Here is a 22,892-nt window from a genome sequence, read left to right as displayed (position 1 = left end):
GTCCAGACGAGGTGCGGGGCCCCCTGGGGGATATCATCAATCTGTCCCTTGGCACCGGGATATTCCCAGGGGAACTGAAGGAGGCGGTGGTGCGTCCGCTCTTAAAGAAAACATCGTTAGATCCCTTAGATCTATCCAATTACCGCCCGGTCTCGAATCTTCCATTCCTGGGTAAGGTGATTGAGAGAGCGGTTGCTGAACAGCTTGGTAGGTTTCTGGATGAAACATCTGCTTTGAATCCATTCCAGTCCGGCTTCCGTGCTGGTCATGGGACCGAGACGGCTCTGGTCGCCCTAACAGATGATCTCCGCAGGCAGCTGGATCGAGGCGGGTCGGGGCTGCTGATTCTTCTAGATCTGTCAGCAGCCTTTGACATGGTCGATCACGAACTCCTGGACCACCGCCTTGCCGATGTGGGGATCCAGGGCACAGTCCTTCAATGGCTGCGCTCGTTTCTCTCTGATCGGGGACAGAGGGTGGCGCTTGGGGGGGAATTGTCATCGCGTCACTCCTTGGTGTGTGGAGTGCCGCAGGGTGCGATTCTCTCCCCGATGCTTTTTAACATCTTTATGCGCCCCCTCGCCCAGCTTGTCCGGAGTTTTGGGCTGGGCTGCCATCAGTATGCTGATGACACCCAACTCTATCTGTTGATGGATGGCCATCCTAACTCGGCCCCAGACACACTGACCAGATGTCTGGAAGCTGTGGCTGGATGGTTACGTGGGAGCCGGTTGAAGTTAAATCCTTCGAAGACAGAGGTCCTCTGGCTGGGGCGGGACGATATGGGATCGAGGGGGCAACTCCCATCTCTTGCGGGGGTGCAATTGGTGCCAGCACCGTCCGTTAGGAGTTTGGGTGTAATCTTCGATACCTCCCTTTCTATGGAGGCGCAGATTACAGCTATAACAAAGGCGGCATTTTTCCATCTCCGCCAAGCTAAGCAGTTGGCCCCTTATCTCTCTCGCCCTGACCTAGCCACTGTGATCCATGCGACGGTCACCTCCAGACTGGATTATTGTAACTCGCTCTACGTGGGGCTGCCCTTGAGACTGACCCAGAAACTCCAGCGGGTGCAGAATGCCGCAGCGAGACTCCTTACAGGGTCTTCGCCGCGGGATCACATTCATCCGGTGCTATACCAGCTGCACTGGCTCCCGGTGGAGTACAGGATCAGGTTTAAGGTGCTGGTTTTAACCTTTAAAGCCCTATACGGCCTAGGACCCTCGTACCTACGGGACCGCCTCTCCTGGTATGCCCCACAGAGAAACCTACGGTCTACAAATAATAACACCCTCAAGGTCCCAGGCCTCAGAGAGGTTAGGCTGGCCTCAACTAGAGCCAGGGCCTTCTCGGCTGCAGCTCCAACCTGGTGGAATGCTCTGTCACAAGAGACTAGGGCCCTGCGGGATCTGACATCTTTCCGCAGGGCCTGCAAGACAGAGTTGTTCCGCCAAGCTTTTGGTCAGGGCGCAGCCTGACTCCCTCCTCTGGCAACCGGCACAGAATTTTGTTTAATCGGTTGCCATCAATTTGATTTTAACTAATTTTTATAATGAAATATTTTTAGAATGTGTTATTATTTGATTGTTATTTGATTGTTGTTAGCCGCCCTGAGCCCGGCTCAGCTGGGGAGGGCGGGATATAAATAAAATTTATTATTATTATTATTATTATTATTAAATGTCATTTAACTGTTGATTTCTTTGACATATGATGGAAGGGCATTCCACAGAGTGGGCACCACTACCGAGAAGGCCCTCTGCCTGGTTCCCTGTAACTTCGCTTCTCGCAGTGAGGGAACCAACAGAAGGCCCTCAGCACTGGACCTCAGTGTCCAGGCAGAACGATGGGGGTGGAGACGCTCCTTCAGGTATAGATATGAAGCCCTAAAGTTGGGCTGGATGAAAAGAAAAAGGCATCAAATGAACAACCTTCTGCTGCAAGACAGCTGACCCATCTCTCCTATGGTCTCTTTATCATATCCTCAGATCTAAAGAACCACAAGCCTAAGGTGGCTTCTCACAAACAGCATGTGCGGTGGTAAACTTGTGGCTAGGTTTTACCAAATTCCTGCGCCTACTAACTCCTCCCAGATCAGGGAGTGTGGGCAGCCAGGGAGGCTGCAGTGTTCTGGAGAAATATTTGCTGGAAAAGGAAAACAAGCATACCACCTTCAGCCACCTCACAATGTTAGGGGTGTCTAAGAAACCCCTGAAATTCTAAAGTGCCTCAGGAGTGAAGAAGAAAAATGGAAGCCTCTTTCGCAGGAGAAGAAAACATGAGAGAAATTGGAGGACAGATTTTGGCACAGCACTAATTTTAGGCTGTTCATAAACCAAAAGAACCTGCTTTCACCCAGCAGAAAAATGCAACTCAGATGCTGGCGGGATGGGGTAAGAGAAAAATCCATTAAACTCCTATAACTCTATTGACTTCCATATAACTGTACCGTGTTACATCAGCACCTGTAACATAAAGTATAGGACTATAAAATGATTTGGCCTCATCTCCTGAATATTCTCACATACTTTACTCATTAGCCCCACTGAGCCAGTAGAGCCATAAAGAGCAAACCTGGATCGCGGTTCTTGCAGAAGAGGGCCATCCATCAAATGCTAGCCAAATTCTAACTGCAGCATCTTTAATACTGGTGTTTATGTACTAGTCAGGAAACTCTCTGGTGGGTTATTCAGGTGTCAGGTGGAGTTGTGGCCTGCTTTTGACATGTTAATGGAACGATCTGAGAGGTGCGGAAAAGAAGAAATATTATGCCACAGTATCTGCCCTAACTGCGTCACTTTTCAGAGTGCAAACCACACACTGCAACCACAGCTCTTCAAAGAACCTCCTCTTCCCAACCACAGTGCCCCACACAACACACACACACTTGAGCCACAGAAAAAAGAGGATATTGCCTTTTCATAGTTTGTTGACTTGGGTTTTTTTATCCTAAGTATTCAGTTAATATAAAGCAGGAGTTGCTCTGCTCACTTTTGCCTCTGACCCCACTGGGCTCCTCACTTTTGCCTCTGACCCCACTTTTGCCTCTCTTTTGGGGAGAGCTGGGCCAAAAAAATAAGGGGGTGGAGGGAGCTAAGCATGGAGCCAAGTACAAAAGGAGAGGGGAAGGGTACAAAAGGTATGGGGAAGGGGGGTCAAAGGAGCCCCCTGCCATTGGTAGTGGCAGGAGGATGAGGAGAGGGGGCCACTGGCCATTGAAACCATGCTGCCGCCACATTTGGCTCCACCCCTGACATCCTGTTGTTGCGTGCACAACATTGGGACATAGTGCATGTGTGACATCACCCTCCTCCTTTGCCCTCTCAAGCTAGCACCTCTGGTGACCACTGTCATGTGGCCCCCAGAAGGTTGCCTGGAGGGAAGAATGGCTCTCAGTATGAGAAAGTTCCCCTGATATAGAAGAAAGGTTCTATAAGCCCCAATAGAGCTGAAGCAGAGAAAGAGAGTTCAGGAGAAAAGAAATCCTAGCAAAACAAAGCATAAAACCCTAGGAGAGACACAATTCGTTTCTTGTGCTACTATGAACATCTAAAATAAGTCCTCAAAAAAGCTCGGTTAGACATGATATGTTGTTGCAAGTTTATCCACTTATGACCATAACCATGGAAGAGACCAACATGGGAGAAAGTCAGAATTGATCCAAGGAGACCTAGGTTCCCGCCAGTAAGCTTTGGCCCATCACAATATTTCCACCTAGCCTACCTCCTTTGCTTGTTGAGAGATAATCTCAACGCCTCCCACCCTGACCTCCTTGATGGGAACATGGAATACAAATGGAACTCATTAATAAATGCTGCTGAAGTCAAAGCTAAACAACTTCAAGCAGCCTCACTGTAGGCAAGCAGAGAATATCACTTCATTACCCCACAGATGAAGGGGGAAAGTAGAGAAATAAAATATTAGTCTGTTTATTCATTCCAGCATTGATTCCATGGCAAAATGGTACCTAAAGTGTCACAAACGGAAAAGTCACTCCTAGTTGTTTTTCTTAAATATAATAATAATATAGTGTATTAGACATGTGTTGTGCCCAGATACTGTTTTAATGGTATTCTGAGAACTATTGCACAAACATATGTGTATGTCACCTAAAGATCTAGCTTTTTGGTGTAAATACTCACAGTGACACTACAATAAATTGATTGCATTCCCTGATTAAGAGGTATCATTAAGAGCATGCAAATGACGGGCCATAGAAGGTACAAAGACAAAAGTTTTCTACAGAATGCATACTTGTTTTGCATACTTTGAAAATGCTATCGTACGTGGTATTTACTGTAGATTAGGCGGTCTCATTTCCTGCTGCACAACACAGCTTCACTTGTTAACCCCACTATTAAAATGTCTTTAGACTCCCCAAATGTTAGTCTGAAGAACAGCAGGATTGAAATGATTCAACAATGAATCACAGAAGCTCTTGAAAATCCACATTGTGCATAAAGAACACCTGCCCATTTTATAGTTGAGTAAAAGGCGGCACAAAGTTGTTGCAAAAGATATATGCAATGTGCTGTTCAACAGAGGGCTGAGTTCACATGTGCAGGGTTTTCTGCACTGATGTCACTCCAATGCAGAAAATTTGCATGCACCCACATGTACACTGGTGTGTGTAATGAACCTGTGTTTTGCTGTCCAAATCTGCTGGACAGACCTGCCTTCACATTTGGCCTGGTGTGATATGTGTCTGTGGCAAAATATGTATGAAAGTGATGTAATACTCACACATGAAATATATTATGTGTAGAAGAGCCATTACAGACCCCCTCCCCACTCTATGTTCTCCCCTTCCTCTTCAAATGTGGCATAAATCTAGAAATCCTATTTTTCTGTCTACAGCCTTAACCAACCAGCTGTAATTTCTCTTTCTCAGTCCCTTTTCTCCACCCAGGAAACAGAACCTGCCAATAAAGTGATTAAAACCCATTAATCCTAAATAACCTGATTTCCCATGCTGATAAGCTCAAATGGACAGAACTACCACCTTGCTTCTGCTGCTCTGGCAGTCGTGAATTGTATCCCTGTCTATTCTTCCCCTTTAATTCAGGACCATTTCCTCCACCTGCACTAATCCTCTGGAGAGCAAGGGCAGCCTTATATCAGCATAATACTCCGGTTAGCTTACACTGGTTTCCACACACATGCACACTTGAGAGGTTATTATAGGGGACCTTGCTTTGGCTGTGGATTTTATTGCAAAGACTATGTTTAAGTACAACAGAACAAAAAAGAAGGGGAGCTGGTTTTAAACCACCTCACGAAAAATAAAGCTCACATTGTTTGTCTGCTTTAAAAACCTTTAATCCGCTGGCTAAGTTAGCAGCAAGTTAACAGCCTGAACATTATAAAATGATTAAAATACAGCCTTAATTCACTGGTGCCTATATGAATTAGCATGAACTCTTATATAATCATGGCCCAATTAAAAGCCAGTTAACAGTTATCACCACTGAATGTGGTCCAGTTAATGACAGTTATCTCCTGATGCTCCCGATGTTCCTATCTCTTATGAAAGCTCAAGGCCACGGGGGGGGGGGGACGGGTAGCCTGTAACCAATCATAAGCCTGCCAATTAATAACAATTGACCTCACAGTGCAGACTTTTAAAGAAGAACATTTTCATTGCCTAGAGCAGGGTCTGCTCAACTAAATCCAGGTGGTTAGCAAAGACTTTGGCTCAAAGCTCCACAGAGTTTTGGAAGAAACGGCTGACATGCCTCTAGTGGTGGCACTGATCACAGCCTGACTGTCACTGCCTGCTCTACTCAGCATTTCCACTCAGCCTTCTGCCACAATCTTCTAAAGCAAAACCATTTTTTTCTCACATTGAAAATTAAAAGCGCTGTGAATTGGGCGACCATGATAGACAGATCACAGGATTCTACAACGAGAGTGACAGGTGGAAAGGCAAGCAGAGCAACGGATTTGTCCTGGCAGCAAACATGTGCTAGTAAACAAACTCATCCAGCACATCTCGGTCAGGAGGGGGAGGAAGAAAGAGGGGGGAAAGTCCATCTTTATTCCTGAGCTTGCCAAACGCAATGAAATCTTGAAATGAATTTTTGATAGCCTCTTTCTAACTAGGGCAGCACAGTTTCCAAATGACAGTGATGCCCTTGGTGTAAAGAGGCACAAAGTAAAAATAGGTGCCCAGGATCTTCAAACAAAGCTTGCATTTGACTTCAATATATCTGTGTACCAGGATAGCAACATGCGGAACACCTGGCACCCCTTCTTTTCAAACCAGCCAATGTTACGAATCTTTAGGGCTGAGATATATGCAAAGTATTTTCAGTGGAGCAGCTCCTGATATCCCCAGAGTAGTTTCTTCCCAGGCCATGATGCGTAATGCATGTGCATGTTAAGTCATTAATTTCAGCGGGAAGGTTTTCTTATTGCTACAAGATAACAATAAGCAAAGGAGACTAGATGAGCAAAGCAGCAATGAGCATGCTCAGCTGGGCAGCAAAGATTACACAAGTGGAAATGGAGGTGGAGGTGGAAGGCTTGCAAATGGCTGTTTGTTCTTCAGCAGTTCTCTCCTGGCATATTTGAAATAGGGGCACAAAGAGTTCTTGGGCCACTCGACAGAAAAGTTACAAAGCTATGCATCTTTCTGGTGCTCAGTGGCAACAGTTTTGGGGTTTTGCCAGTGGGAGAGATACCAAAAATTAGTCCTTGGTTGTTTTCCAGTACTGAACAGAAGCCAGCCCAAGAATGGCATAAATAAATTGTCTGTAAATATTGTCAGGGTTTGATAGGAGCTTAAAAATGCCAGACTTATACAGTGGTACCTCTGGTTAAGAACTTACAGTGGTACCTTGGGTTAAGAACTTAATTCATTCTTAACCTGAAACAGTTCTTAACCTGAAACACCACTTAACTAATGGGGCCTCCTGCTGCTGCTACGCCGCTGCTGCATGATTTCTGTTCTCATCCTGAAGCAAAGTTCTTAACCCGAGGTACTATTTTTGGGTTAGCAGAGTCTGCAACCTGAAGCATATGTAACCTGAAGCATCTGTAACCCAAGGTACCACTGTATTAATACGACACAACCAGTGGTGATAATATACATTTACTATGTTAATATTTGTGTGTGCGCACGCATGCGCTAACAGCCGCTTTGGAAACAATATGACTTCAAAGAAGCATCATTCCGATTTGGCTTCCCTATACTTCCCACACAGTTAATGGTGCTGATGCTGGTCCCTACAGGTTGTGGGCCTAGACTGGCCAGATGGCCAATATGGACAGCTAAATGCTACATCCTATAAATCACATCCTCTGGACTTCTTCAGAAACCAGCTAAATGGTGAACAAACATAAATGCTATGGTCATGAGCATTATGCTTTGTGTGTCCTGGTGGAAGAAGAGGAGTGATTGTGGCTTTATCTTATCTGTGAAGCTATTTGGTAGCCAGAAACTGTGGGGTAGGATTTGGCATTTACACCACCCTTCTTCTACAATAGCTTAGATTGGGACACAAATATTGGGAAACAAATGTGATGATTCTATCATTCAGCAGGTATCTTCTGGGCTTCTTCCTCCTTCAGAACATCAAGAGGTCCTGAAGGAAGGAAATCTTGAGCTCCTCTGCATTGCCATTGAACACAGTGGCAAAACAGATAAACAGATCTGGAGATTATCTCTGGAATTTAGGTAGGAAAAGGTAGAAATTATGACATTTTATTTATTTCATAAAAATTATATACCGCTTGGCGGTAGGAAAAAAACTCAAAGCTGAATTAGGGATGTCCTAATGCTAAGGTACCAGATAGCTCTTTTATCCACAGGTTGTGTTTAAGATAATCCATTATGCTATGAAGCCTCCTGTTTGTTTGAGTGCTACCTTGTAAAATCCTCTTCAACTCTTCAAGCCAAAGGTGAGTCAACAACAGCAATGAGTCATCCTTGAGCCTCATAAGTGCTGATATAATCAAATTGATGGTGGTGGTTTTCTGATAGGAAGTGGCTCCCTGCCAGGGCTGAAATGGGCATGGCAAATTTATTACAGCAAAACAAATGAGTGTGGAAGCTTAGATTCAGAGGGGACTAGAAACTGTTGTTTAGACTTTATGTCCCATCAGCTTTCCTTATATGCAGAAATCCCTGATCCGTTTTTACAAAAGAACTGCTCAGAGAGCTGTCCTAAAGGGAAATACACAACCAATTATGCTTGACTACACTGCACAAACAATGCCTCAGCCTGGTGTCCTGAGATGTGTTTCAAGAGCAACAACACTTTAAACAAATGTGAAGGAGGGAAGGTGGCCTGGCCTTCCTCATTTTGCCCTTAACCTCAAAATGCCACCAAGTGGAGAGGATTCTTCCCCTCTCCCTCATCAGTTTATAGTCAAATTGGAGCACACAGGCTGCCCCAGCATAGGTAGCTGTTATTTACTGCCTGCAGTGGACACACAGACCTTTGGTCTTGTGCTGCTAATGAAGGCAGATACAAATAGAAGTTTGTTAGTCTTCTCCTTCCCACTGCCAGCTATTAGTACCTCCTCCTCCTCCTGAGAAGCCAGGAGGGCTAAAGAGACCATTGTACAGTAGCAATGTAGTGAACTCCCGGAAAGATCTAGCCAGAACAAGTGACTAAATGGATATGGCTACCTTGGACAGCTCCCTGCGTGGGCTATTATTACAGTACTGGGTAGTATCCAACATGAGTTCTACTCAGAGTAGACCCATTGAAATCCATAGACATGACTGGTTCAAGTCCATTTATTTCAGTGGGTCTACTGTGAGTAGAAACGAGCTGGCTGCAAACCATTGCATATAGCTCTTTGCTTCTCAGGTGTATTCTCACCCCGCGACTTCTTATCTTTTCTGCAGAAGGTATTAAAAATGCATCCCCTCCCCAAAGCGGCAAAACAATTCCATCCTGAGCTCGGTGGACAGGAGTTAAAGAGACGCTTTTGTTGTTCAATATCCTAAGCAAAAGAGCCAAAGGTTGTAGCTTAGAGGTAGAAGTGTGTGTGTGTGTGAGAGAGAGAGAGAGAGTGTGTGTGTGTGTGTGTGTGTGTGTGTGTGTGAGAGAGAGAGAGAGAGAGAGAGAGAGAGAGAGAGAGAGAGAGAGTGCATTATCTTCGAGAAGGCAGTATAACATCAGGACCATCTTCCCATTCTGAGGGGTGGCATATAGTAAAAGGGGTGGAGAAAGAAAGCTTATCATGGGAAAGATTAGCAGAGCACCAAGAAGCGATCCATCCACCGTGATCTAGGGTTTGCAAACGAAAACTGTTAATGCAATTAACTCAGAAACAGAGGAGCGGAAAGGAATTGAAACAGCTCGCCAGGAATCTAAACCATGATGAATAAGCATCACACAGCACTCGGTCGCCCAGGTGCTGTCTGGGTCTCTCTTCATAATCTCCCTCTTCCTCCCCATCCCCCACCCGTCTTATTTCCTTTGCTCACCCAGCAGCGAAAAGCATCACTCCCCGCTGTTCTGGCTTCATTTTTTAAAAAAAAATTAAATTTTTTTAAAAACTGTTGTGTTTAAATGCCTTCTTAAATGCTGCAGCCCAAATTGCTGCAGGTTTCCTTTCTCGGCGCCGATGAACCGCTCACGCTTTAAAACAAAATAACTAAAATGTGCATGCAGATGCATTATAGAAATGAATGGGGGAAATGCAACGGTGCCTGATCATTTGATAGAATATCCCTGTTTTCTGCTGCAGCTCTTTCCCCGCCTGCCCTCCATGATAACGGAGTCCTGTTATATTGACCACGGCATCTGGGGAATGCTTTCCCATCTCGCCTTCCCAGTTCAGCCCTACAATCCCAGTGATTCATTGCAAACCATTAGCAGGACCCCGGCGCTCATCCTTCATCGCCCCATCCAATCCCCCTGGCAGTGCTGAGACGTTCATTAGCATATCCTCCAACATCAAAGCCCTCAACCCACAGCAAAGTTCCTCACATGTGGCGAGTTCTTCCTTCGCTATAGTAAGAAAGCTGGGCTAATAGCTCGCCACGGAGACACACAAATGCAGAGCTACACGCCCCTTGTTAGCTGCAATCTTGGGGATCCGGTGTTTTCTCAAAGAGGGGGTGGGGAGCGCATTTCTCCAGCCCTTGAATATTGGGCAATTGCCTGCTTTTCAAGTTTTTGCCGGAGAGGGAAGGCTAAAAGAAAGCAGGGGTAGAACATAAATCCCCAGCCAATACGAGGGAGATCCCCTCAAACCCCATTCACCGCTATCAAGGCAGATCGCAGGACTCACCCTCAGAAACCAGGCGAAGTTGGGCGAGATCCTCCCATCCCTGCGTTTTTTAAATCCACGTTTTCCCTACTCCCTGCAAGCTTCACTTTCCTGAGGAGCTGAGCACGAAGCTATTCCCAGTGCTTGTGCTGCAAAACTCCTTCGGGTGTTGTGCTTTTAAAACTCGCTCTCCCTTGCCTTCCGCCTAGTAGCCGAATAGATCACACGGTGGTTGGACGCGTCTATTTCCTCTGTCCAAAATCAGGATGGGTCTTGCATAGTTTAGAAGGCAGTTCGTGATGGCAACTCTCGCTCTTTCTTTTCCCTCCTGTCTTTCACCTAAACATAGCCGGAAGGTTGTGCAGCCCCTCTCCTTCTGTGTGGGATACGGCAAGCCTGTGACTGTTGCAGGTTTCCTGCTTCCCTCTTTCACCTCCTGATATAATTAATGGATATTGTTGGCTCTAACCAGGCTATCTAGCGGTCTGAGTCCCCCCCCCTCCTCCTCCTCCGACACACACACACACAAATGCTTCTTTCGAAGTGCCTTAGATAAGCAATGCTAGCCCCAAGGAGCTGTCCGCTCGGAATGGTGCTGAAAAAGTCGTCCGTTCCAGAGCCAGCCGTTAAAAAGCTCTAGAGGCTGAGGGGGGACGGGGACTCTTATCCTCCTCGGATCTTGCCGAAGAAAAGCTGTATTCCAGGGTCAACGGAGCTGAAACAGGCTTCGACAGTACACACCATCCAGTTGCCCCCCCTTTCAATTTCAAAGAAATCCTATAATCTTTTAACACATTAAGCAGAGAAATTCCTGCCGGAAGAGAGCCTGAACGTGCGGTATTGAATAAAACGCGATCCTTCTTGTCACTCAGGGGAGATAGAAAAGCCCCCTCCCCAAAAAGTCCTCTCTTGTTCTTTCGGCGTTTGGGGATATCAGCAGGAGGAGAATGGTCCTTGGACGGAAAGATATATATGGAGAGGAAGCAGAGTGAAAGGGCGGGGGGGATCTACAGTCACGCTAAACTAAATTCAATCTGATAACATCTGCTGAACAGCATGCACAGCAGCCAGAAAGGAGGGAGGCTTGGAAGTTTTGCATTAAGAGCTGCTGCGAAGCTCAAGGCTTTGATTTCTGCCAGCCTTTTAAAGAACTAGTACACCTTGGTATGGTGGCAAAGGAAGCTGAAAATGATCCTAGGAACTCATGCAATGAACAATATACAATGAAATGTGGCTTGGCGGGGGGGGGCGGAGAGAGACCCTCCACCTACTTTTTTAATAAATGTTTTAAAATGCAAACCTTGGAAATGTAAAAAGCAGCAGAATGAATATTGAGATCAGATGTGACATGATGACATGATGTATTTATAGGCACAGACGACATTATAGATGTTAGCCCTATTATGTGTTTAACACTGTGATATAAACACAATGGATAAGGACTATGGAACTGATTGACTTTTTATCATGACATCTATCACCCATTCAGTTACCCTCTGTAATCTTACCTTTTAAGAAACATACAGTGTTGCCAATATTAAGGATAATAAAAAATGGTTTCTTCCATACATGACCCTTTCATTGCTGAAAATGAACAGCATTGGCAAATATGCTTCTCCTAATTATATATTTGTTTCACCATCTATAAAACGGGACTCAGGGAACTGCAACGCATTGTTGGGCTCTGAAATATTCAGATGAATGGTGGTCAAATTATCATAATCATTAGCAGCTGTTATGCATAGCAAAATCATGAATATAAATATTCCAAGAAACAGTCCAAACCAAAAAGTAGTGCCTATACACACACACACACACACACACACACACACACACACACACACACTTGTCTACAATGCTGTCTTCCTACACTGTAATGTTTAATAGGATTTTCACTTAACTTTAGTGGGCACCAAAGAATATATGTGTGCTAGACTGTGACCTTGTATACCATTGTATGACATGAAGCTCACAGCAGAGCTTCACTGTGCATAATACAATCAAGAATAAATATGCTTCTCCCACACATAGTCAGCATAGTTCTCAATTTGTAACTCATCTTGTGCTAATGAGCAGACTCACTGGCAGACCCTAGTGGTGCTGAAGTAGTCACTGCGGCCTATCAATTAATTAATCCAAAACTGGGCCCTCTAGAAATCACCATTGACACAATTAACTACTCCAATCCATCAAGATAATGATTGATAGATAAATTGGTCATGAAAATCTATCTGAAGAGTATTGTACACTGTCACCTTCTCGGGGCTGATAGATTGAGGCTGGCGCAGCTACACCTAATTGTGCTAAGTGTTCCTTGTGTACAAATAATCCAGTTTCATATTCTGTTTTTGTTTTACGTTCCAAGAGGGCTGCATATCTGAACCCTTGGAAAGCTCAAATCCCAATTTTAAGCAGAGGGATCCCCTAATCTTTGGATGCAAGCCACTCCTTCTCCCACCACCACACTAAAATCAATGGCAAAATTCCACTGATGGGTTGCAGCCACACACACATATGCAGGGAAATCTGCAGCTCATGAAATGACCTTAGGGAGAGAGGGCAGGATCCTAGCCCCTGAATGATCGTTCACACAGTTCAACAGAACAAGGCAGAGTTAGCTTCTACTTTTGAAAAGCTTGGAGTAATCACAATCCTCCTCCACACAGTCATCCCCCCCCCCCCCCACCAACAGTAGATTAATGGTATTGATTGTCCCCTCAGGATTTCTCTCAACTGTTCACATTATAGCACTCCTGTAGAAACATGGTACATCATCAAGATTGGTTATTTCAGCTGTGATCGAAAGGCAAGGAATTCCCTGGGAAATTAACAACTAGCTGCATGCAGTGAGTAGATGCAGATGGGCAAGATGAATTCTGCATCATCAAGGTTATTACTGTACTTGTTTGAGTCAGAGCTGGCTCCGGCTATTTTGCTGCCTCAGGCAAAAATTAATTCCCCCTCCCCCAACATTTTGTTTTATGTAGTGAGGAGGGGGGATTGTGTTTCCTCTTCAAGGATTTTCTTCATTGCAGCCTTGTTAGCTTTCTATGCAAAGAAACAAAAGTAAAGGACTCTTACTCCATCGTCTGCATGGAATGAAGGGGAAGGTCTGCAACTGGAAAATGAATGCATAGTTGACTTCCAATACCTTAAAGCATATTGCCCCATAGGTCTAAGAGGGAGGATGCTGTTCACCCCTGATTATTTTTCCAATTAGTTTAGAGCCCCTGAGATTCTGCTATCCCAGACAACTGCCTGTACTACCTATTGGGTTAGGTTTAGCCTGAGAAGAATTACCAAATGCCAGATGACGGATTGCCAAATGACAGGTTCTGCCTCTTCCATTCCCCTTTTCCATTGGGGCACTTTGATTAGAACAGTCATGCCAGGGAAAGGACTGTTGCTGTGCTTGTACCAGGACCAAGCTATTACCCAAGGGAATAGGGAATACTTTTATTCTGAACCGCCATATACACATGGAATGGAGGATGGAATATCACCTATGTTGCTCCATTCCAGCTATGATAAATGCAGGGTAAGGTTGATTGTGTTGCACAGCATTTGTGGCTAGAACAGTCCACCAGAGCAGCTTGCAACCTAACAGACACAGCACAAAAGGAACAATGGGCTGGGTGGGAGAAGAAGAAAAAGCAAATTTAGGCACCAGCTGAGATGAGCACTGCTCAGATAGCCCAATACAATAGTTGCTTCTAGATGACAGTTGAGGAAGAGCCAAAGGTACCTCGTCTCTCACCAAAGCCAATTGAATGGCTCTGCTTTTCTTGCTCTGCTCTGCAGCCTGATGAAGTGGCTGCTACCAGGTGATAGCTGAGGGAGAGAAAAGATTGAGTAAAGGTTTTATAAAGTTTATTTATATGGCACTTAAAAAAAAAAAAGCTCAAAATGACTCACAAGAGCAGTGATGGTGAAATCCTACCCGCATCTTTGCTCCTGGAGGAAGTTAGCATCCAGCAGACATTCCTTTCTATCAGTCTCTGCATGCAGAGGCGCTCCACCGCCATGAAGCCCCCCCCCAGCAGCCATGGAAAGTATGATAAAGGCAAGACCGCTGCTGGTACTGGACCCCAAAAACACATGTTTTAGGGGTAGGGTGAAGCTGGGCTTGTATTGCACTCAAAGAAGAGCCCAACCCAGACTTCCGTGCTGCACCAACCTGGAGTTTGTGCAGCAAAAAAGTGGAGAACTGCCACCTCCCTTTTCCCTGGCCAGCAGAATTTCACATGCTCCACTGCTCCCCTCCACCCTGCTGCTCCCCAACCACAGATAGGATTACTCTGCAAACAAGTCAGTACAGTGGTACCTTGGTTTAAGAACCATCCTGTTTACGAATGATTCAGTTTATGAACTCCACAAAACCAGAAGTGGTGTCCCGGTTTGAGAACTTTACCTCGGTCTAAGAACGGAATCCAAATGGTGGAAGGGCATCAGCAGTAGGAGGCCTCATTAAGGAAATTCCCTTGGTTTAAGAACGATTTTGGTTTAAGAATGGATTTCCGGAATGGATTAAGTTCGTAAACCGAGGTACCACTGTATACAGTTACATCAAAAACATAGGCCTAGATACATTTCTTACTTACAATATTTCCACATTTAGCAAATTGAAAAGAAAACATTCATATCAACATTTCCCTAAATATATGCAATACATTCTAGGTGGCAGCAACCTCTGTTGCTAAAGTCATTCAGAGCATCCCACTTCCCAGGTGGAAATGGCCTAGACAGAGAGTAGGGACCAGGCCTGGCAGGACTCCCAGCTAGAGGGTCTCTAGGCACATTCAGCCTTTGTAGCTAGAGTACATATAAGCAAGCACTGTGTAAGCATTGAGTTCAGTCCCCCAAACCAGCCACCCCTCAGTTTCTCCAATTGCTTCTCATCATGGTTTTCAGCAGCCTTTCTAAAATATGCTGAGTCTTGGCAGGATGGAAAGGATAGCACAAAAACAACAGCAGCTCTAAGTTTAAAATATGTTTTATGAGAGATGACTGGTCCTTTCCTTCAGTTGAATTAAATATAGAAGCAGCTGCTATAAAAGCCATACTGGGGTTTGATTGACAGCTACAGAGCCTCAAGGACATTATTTGTCTGTAAGACATGCAGGGTACAAAACACATACTGTTCAAGACCCCCTGTGCTAAAACACCAACATCTTCACTTGAATAAGCCCAACCTTCACACCTGGCTCAGAGTGGGTTCATCTCTATTGATCTGAACCTGTGGCAGAAAATATGATTTAGTCCTCCAATGTTGCTGTGCAGTGTGACCATTACTGCGCCATGCAGATGCAGAACTCCTCTAAAGGTCAGTGGATAATTCCCTGTTCACTCCCATCCATCCACTGACATGTCTGCAGAAAACCATCAACAGGGCACTTTTTCGTGTGCTTGCTTGACATCCAGCAAGCTGAGGACCATTTCAGATAGGTCACATAGGATACAAAAGAGCTAAGCATTATTACCCATTCCTAAGCCAGGAAAGAAAGAAGGACAGTGCCAAAGATTGCTCCAACTACCGCACAATTGCACTCATTTCACACGCTAGCAAGGTTATGCTTAAAATTCTACAAGGAAGGCTCAAGCAGTATATGGGCCGAGAACTCCCAGAAGTGCAAGCTGGAGTTTGAAGGGGCAGAGGAACCAGAGACCAAATTGCAAACATGCGCTGGATTATGGAGAAAGCTAGAGAGTTCCAGAAAGACGTCTACTTTTGCTTCATTGACTATGCAAAAGCCTTTGACTGTGTCGACCACAGCAAACTATGGCAAGTTCTTAAAGAAATGGGAGTGCCTGATCACCTCATCTGTCTCCTGAGAAATCTCTATGTGGGACAAGAAGCTACAGTTAGAACTGGATATGGAACAACTGATTGGTTCAAAATTGAGAAAGGAGTACGGCCAGGCTGTATATTGTCTCCCTGCTTATTTAACTTATATGCAGAATTCATCATGTGAAAGGCTGGGCTAGATGAATCCCAAGCCGGAATTAAGATTGCCGGAAGAAATATCAACAACCTCAGATATGCAGATGACACAACCTTGATGGCAGAAAGTGAGGAGGAATTAAAGAACCTTTTAATGAGGGTGAAAGAGGAGAGCGCAAAATATGGTCTGAAGCTCAACATCAAAAAAACGAAGATCATGGCCACTGGTATCATCACCTCCTGGCAAATAGAAGGGGAAGAAATGGAGGAAGTGAGAGATTTTACTTTGTTGGGCTCCATGATCACTGCAGATGGTGACAGCAGTCACGAAATTAAAAGACCCCTGCTCCTTGGGAGAAAGGCGATGGCAAACCTAGACAGCATCTTAAAAAGCAGAGACATCACCTTGCCAACAAAGGTCCGTATAGTTAAAGCCATGGTTTTCCCAGTAGTGATGTATGGAAGTGAGAGCTGGACCATAAAGAAGGCTGATCGCCGAAGAATTGATGCTTTTGAATTATGGTGCTGGAGGAGACTCTTGAGAGTCCCATGGACTGCAAGAAGATCAAACGCATCCATTCGTAAGGAAATTAGCCCTGAATGCTCACTGGAAGAACAGATCGTGAAGCTGAGGCTCCAATACTTTGGCCACGTCATGAGAAGAGAAGACTCCCTGGAAAAGACCCTGATGTAGGGAAAGATTGAGGGCACAAGGAGAAGGGGATGACAGAGGACGAGATGGTTGGACAGTGTTCTCGAAGCTACCAACATGAGTCTGACCAAACTGCGGGAGGCAGTGGAAGACAGAAGTGCCTGGCGTGCTCTGGTCCATGGGGTCACGAAGAGTCAGACACGACTAAACGACTAAACAACAACAAGAAGCCAGAAAACCCAATGAGAAAGGAATATCAAAGGTGGTATCTTTCTAAGGTGCGTACACAGCCTCGTTTCTCCAAGGAACTTGGCATTTGTACTACATTGATACATGGGTCCTCAATATTGTTCCCTCCCATAAAGGTAAAAGAAGACCCTGACTCAGAGAGAGGTAATTGTTTAATGTATGAGACCTATACTATTGGTTTCAAAGACTAACAAATTGCAAAGATTCATGAATGAACCCATATTTGAAATGGCAAATTGTGGTATTTGGACAATACACTGGATTTAGCATAAGCTGTAACCACTGCCTTCCTCTCAATCTTAATTATATTGATTCAACAAAACACGAGGGTGCATATAACTAAGTGAAAAGCCTGGGATATAATAAGAAACTTAAGAGACATAGTGGCTCAGCTCTCAACATACAAAGGCAGTAACTGTCTGCAACAGGGAACATACCTTTATTTGATTTTACTTTATTTTAATCAGTCACCAGAGTTATATTATGAGAGCAGTCAGGAGTCTTTGCAACATCTGGCCACAACCTTCAAGGGCTTGCATCTGCTCCCTTCCAAAGGACTCGACTTTGCTGTCACTACAGCTAGGTAAAATTGCATTTTCTTTATTTGGCTCTACTCCAGATGAGTGCTTTGCACTTTGTGGGATTGCTTTGAAATTATCAAAATGAGCAGGGGAAAGTTGCATAATTTATCTGGTGACAAATCTTTAAGGTATGACTAGCTAAAAAGAAACCAATATTGATTCTGCTCACAGGAACATCTCTAGAAAAATTACGTAAGATCAATCAAACCATCTAATCAATCTAACCAATTCTAGCAAGCATGATTTTTCCATATATACGATAGCTTTTTTTAAAAAAAAGTGATTCCATGAGCTCCAATTAGATTAGAATCACTTCTGGTGAACCAAGGTTGACTTTATTTCATCACCAAAGGTTAATCAGTTGCTGCTTTGATAAAAATAACTTCAATGTTTGTGTTTTATTTATTTGCAAATATTTCTATTCTGCCAAACTTTTTAAAAAAGAAAATACATCAAGGTAGTAAATATCCAGTATGGAAAAGTAACCAGCCCTTTGGGATAGCATACAATGGCTGATTCTCATGTGTGTGCACATTACTTGATAAGGTTCAGCAAAATGTCTGAACTATACATGTTGAATTCTTCATACTGTTAGCATAGTAGTCTTCATATTATTGGCCATGCATGTATAAATCAGCCCTTTGAATTGTACAGGCATCTATTATATGAATGTCATTTGTAGGATTGAGATTTCCCTCATCCTTGCAATAGCAAGGTTAGCAAAAGATCTCTTGGCATCATGGTCACCTGTGATCAAGAATCTAATACCTAGTTAGGTGCCAACTAAATCCATTCATTCAGAGCAATTGGGTACTCTACCATAATAAACATCAGCTGGGTTGTCACTTTAAGACCACTAAAAATAGTTTGCTTTAGCCTCCCTATCACTATGAAATGGGGCAGCCAAATTTATTTACAATTATTGATGAGTTCGTTTTGTGTGCATGTGAAATAGCATCTCCACCCATTAAAAATAACCCTAGGTGATTATGGAAACCTGCATCAGTACCTGGGGCAGTGGGGGGGAGGGAAACGAGAAAGAGGTTTTCCATTTCACTGACGATTAGTCAGTCACAGTGTAAGGGGAATAGTTAACTTTTCTCAAAGAAGCAGATGCAGCCAGAATTAAGGCACCTCTGAATCAGACAATCAAGCATACAGAAAATCCTACAGTTGTTTGCACCTAGCTTTCTGGGTAAAGGAACAGTGAACCTAAACATGTCATCTTCTAAGAGCGTAGACAGTTTTACTGGTAACATACACTTAAACCTCACTGAAGTCCAAAGAAGCATGCAGAGGATTGTCAGCCACAGCCTTAATTTCTTCTCCCTTTCAGTCATCAACCTTCCTAGCCTCTTTTCGCTCCAAAGAGTGCAGCTTGTTCATTCTGCACAGAGTGGGTGACATAAAGGAACAGCTCCTAGTCTGAGATTTCACTTTGAGCCCAATTCTCTGAGAAAGCCAAGTGACTGTACCTCTAGCTGCAGCTATGGAGCCATGCAGGTGTTGATTTAGTCTCTTAGTTTCCTAGGAACAGAATTGCTTATAATTAGAAGCCCTTGTGACTCTGTAGCTGAATAGATGAGCGTCACTTCCTTGTTTTCTCCCAAACTCCTGGTCAGGGTGGCTGCCTTTACAATAACTGCGCGACTTATCCTTCTCTCCATGTGCCTCTCACTGTCAGCCCAGGAGCCAAACATTATCAAAATGTGTGTCACAACCAGGAATGTCAAAATACAATTAACATTTAAAAACCCAGCTCAACCCAGCCAACACTGTGCTGTTGAATGGCATTCTGCCTCCCCAGCAGAGACCTGTGTGTGACAATCAAAGAGGGAATTGTGTTTAGCTACCAGAGTGACTGGCAGGGGAAGGAGGAGAGGGAAAATTGGCTGTAACAATGAAGTGCATTTGCTTCATTAGGGCCAACTCTAGCAGTTTGAGAGGAGAGACGCCTGAAGATCACGATTGTCCTCCGTTCTGCAGGCTGTGCTTGGCTCCTCCACTGTTTGCAGCAAACTGCAGACATTTATCAAATAATGCAAAGAAGCCTGCTAGAGAAGACTGTCAGGGTGGGGGATCTGGTTTTTTAGACAGCTGGTCATCGGTGGGGTGGAGGAAGGATGGGGAGACAGGATGAAATACTCAAAGATAATTCAGTCCCGTCAGCAAATGGCTCGCCATAAGCAGCACATAATGCAATATTTATCATTCACAGGAATCAATACAGCTTCATCATAGACAAACAAGAGGGATTTGAACAACTCACCTCTTGCCCTCATCACATAAAGGAGAGGAGCAGTCACTGGAAGCCTTTAAAATATCTAAGAAACAGCTTCCCAGCACTGCTGAATACAGTATCAAAATTGTGTGCGGCAGTTGAGCAATATCAACTTGCTCAAGGTAGGGAATCTGCCTTATATTGAATTAGACCATTTACCTGGAGAGCTGTCTGCACAGGTGCGGAATTCTGTCGACCTTTGTGACTGTAGGAAGTCAGCCATATGCTGTGGATGAAAGCAAGGCCTGGGCATGGCTTGGTTACTTGCAAAAGTTGCAATAATCATTTGCAATATTTTTACTTAGGCTGTGGGTGCTAGACAAGCCTTGAAATCACATAAGTGACATGATCCTGTGAATTATATAGACCTACCAATTGCCCAGAAATGGGTCGTGCTATGCCAAAAAGAATTCTGGCCCGATGCTTGTCCAATCTTTTCCTGAAAGCCTCCACAACAGAAGATTCCACAGTCTCATTAGGCACCTTATGCCACTGGTGAATTGCTCTTTTAACTAGAATGTCCCTTCCTAAATCTTCCTCCTTGTAGTTTAAACCTATTAGACAGGACCCAGCTAAAGTACTCACAAGTCCAAATGATTTCACTGGGGAAGGAACTGCATGCGCAGAATTCCTCCACTGAAATCAGAGGCTGCATACCTCTAAAAACAAGGGGCAAATGACAAAGGGAAGCCATCATATTTTGCCTTGCTTGTAAGCAACCAGAGGGAACTATATCTGGTCACTCCTGGAAACAGAATGCTGGACTAGTTGAGTCTTGCCCTGATCCATTGGGGCAAATCTTACATTGCTTGCTTTTTAAAAAACGGATCTTAAATGCATTCAACACATGGACCAGAGGTTCTCCACTACTGGACTAACAGATTATGACAGGTCTAAATCCTAGGTGGAGATTTGGAGCCATTTTTTTTCCACATTACGTAATCCATGCAACTAATATTGCTGCTATTTATTTCTTTATTGGCAGTGTGGCTTGAAGCTAAGCAGCACATAGAAGTGACATAGTCACAACTCAGAGACCTTGCAAGCTACTGATGGATACAACAGAGGTGGGAATGATTTCAGGGCTAACAAGTGGGAGAGGATGCTGCAGTGGTCACCAGACTGTGTTACAGGGAATCCTGGGGGTGGTGGGTTGGAAGCTCATCAAGACTTCTTCAGTCTTCAATAGCAAACATGTTTCTCTGAAGACCCACTTGTCCACCACAATTAATCTTCCCGAGACACTCCAGGTTAATGTTGGGTGGGCTCTAGGCAAGGATACTGGGGGAAGGAAAAAGAGTGGCGGTCTGTTCAGCACTGCTTAAAATAGATTTCTGCCCTTGTGAGAATGCTCTCCCATCACCAGTGTTGAAATAAGATTCAGCTGCCAGTCCAGCCAGCTTGGGTATGCAGAATGGAGGGCGCCATCTTTGTCCATCAACTCACCCACCCAAATGTCTTTAGCTGGCCCTGGCTCTTGATCACACCAGCAGTTCAAGGTGAGCAACCGCGAGGTCCAACAGGTCTGCCCAGTGCCCCATTTGAACTGAGTGTACTCCTTAGAACACATCCTAGAATCCTTAAGCATGCAGGGGCTATATGGTGGAAATACAGAAGTTCCCAACTAGAAACTCGGAAAGGCACAAATTGAAAGTCACATAAAGACCAGCTCTTCCTCCATAACATGCAAAACTAAGAGAGTTCTGTTATTTATTTCAGCCAGAAATGACACAGGGCAATCTCTCATAGAGCTGCTGGCCTCAAAACTTCCTCCATCAGATCATTTTCCCCTTCCTTACAATGTGCAGATTAACTGCCAATAGCTCCTCTTGGTCCTTTTTAAAGAAAATAGCCATCCTCTTAAAGACTCCAGTTTGTTGGCCTTTTTCCAGTCACGAAGGTCATTTTCTCTATTGGCCAGAATTGCTATAGCAGTGGGGGTGAGAAGAAGACAATACAGATGCCTTTACTGAAACAAACAAACACTAAGACAACATATTCTGCACAAGAAAGCCACCACATGTATTTAACAAAGCACTTGTGGTTTTATTGGTACAATGCTTTTTTAAAGATAAAATTGATCTGGTACAAGCTGAAATTTCCTCTTTGTGCTAAAGGAAAGGTGTTAGGCTGGGCATCTTTAACTCATCAAACTGAAATATCTGTAAAACTCTAATGAGCTGTAATGTCTATAGAACTAAATCCATAAAAAGTTCAGCTGGAGGAGACAAAAAAGAAACCCCAAATGATAGACAGACAAAAAAAAGTAGAAACACCTTTTGTAGCACCCTGTTTCTAGACCAGCATGCACACAAAAAATTCCAAAAGCATCACATCTTCAAGGTCCCAAAAATCATAACTAAGAAATGAGGAAGAAGTGGTATTGTTCTGCTCAAAGCCCATGTTGCACAACAATGAAGAAGCAGGCTTCAAAGAGCCTCTTCCCAAAGAGAAGGGAAAAAAGATTACTAAGAGAGAAAAAGGCTCTTCTGTCCTGTTCTCCATTTAAGAGAGAAAATAAAGAGAGAATAGATCTTCAGCTATTATAAACCACTAAAGCTGCAACAATTCACAACTCTAGGAAGTATAATGAAATTCCCCAACAGAATCCTCAGCCGACATACTTCAACACACAGAGCTCTATCAGTTTTATATGGCCCCATTACCATGGCATGCTGTTCGCTGCATTCCAATGTATTCATCCTCCAAGGTACAGATAGATTCAGATAAGGTACAGATAGCGCATTCACAGTCCTAAGCATGTGCACCAGCACAGCTTTCTTCCAAACTGCAGAAACGTTTTTGTTTGCAAGGCTGTACTGCAGTCATTACATTACGGAGGTGCCGCTGGCTGGCACTGGAAGATTTAGGTTGAGTTCACATGCCTGGGTACGACGTAGTGACAACAACATCAATGGATGAATTTTATGTGCAAAACAGCCACTACAGCAGTGGAGG

The 22,892-nt window shown here is 44.2% G+C and overlaps 1 protein-coding gene across 1 annotated transcript in view; it reads right to left on the bottom strand.

Moving 5' to 3' along the window:
* Positions 1–11,279, bottom strand: part of GRM4 (glutamate metabotropic receptor 4) — a 289,589-nt gene extending 278,310 nt beyond the window's left edge. The window contains exon 1 of the mRNA XM_083509182.1: positions 10,252–11,279. The gene's annotated coding sequence lies outside the window, so the exon portion shown is untranslated. The remainder of the gene's footprint in view (positions 1–10,251) is intronic.
* Between the last annotated feature and the right edge of the window lie 11,613 nt (positions 11,280–22,892).

Source organism: Podarcis liolepis, assembly GCF_965112155.1.
Source record: "Podarcis liolepis genome assembly, chromosome: 6".
In the NCBI taxonomy this organism is placed as follows: domain Eukaryota; kingdom Metazoa; phylum Chordata; class Lepidosauria; order Squamata; family Lacertidae; genus Podarcis; species Podarcis liolepis.
Note: the sequence above shows the minus strand (reverse complement) of the source record. Positions and strands in the feature narration are given on the sequence as shown.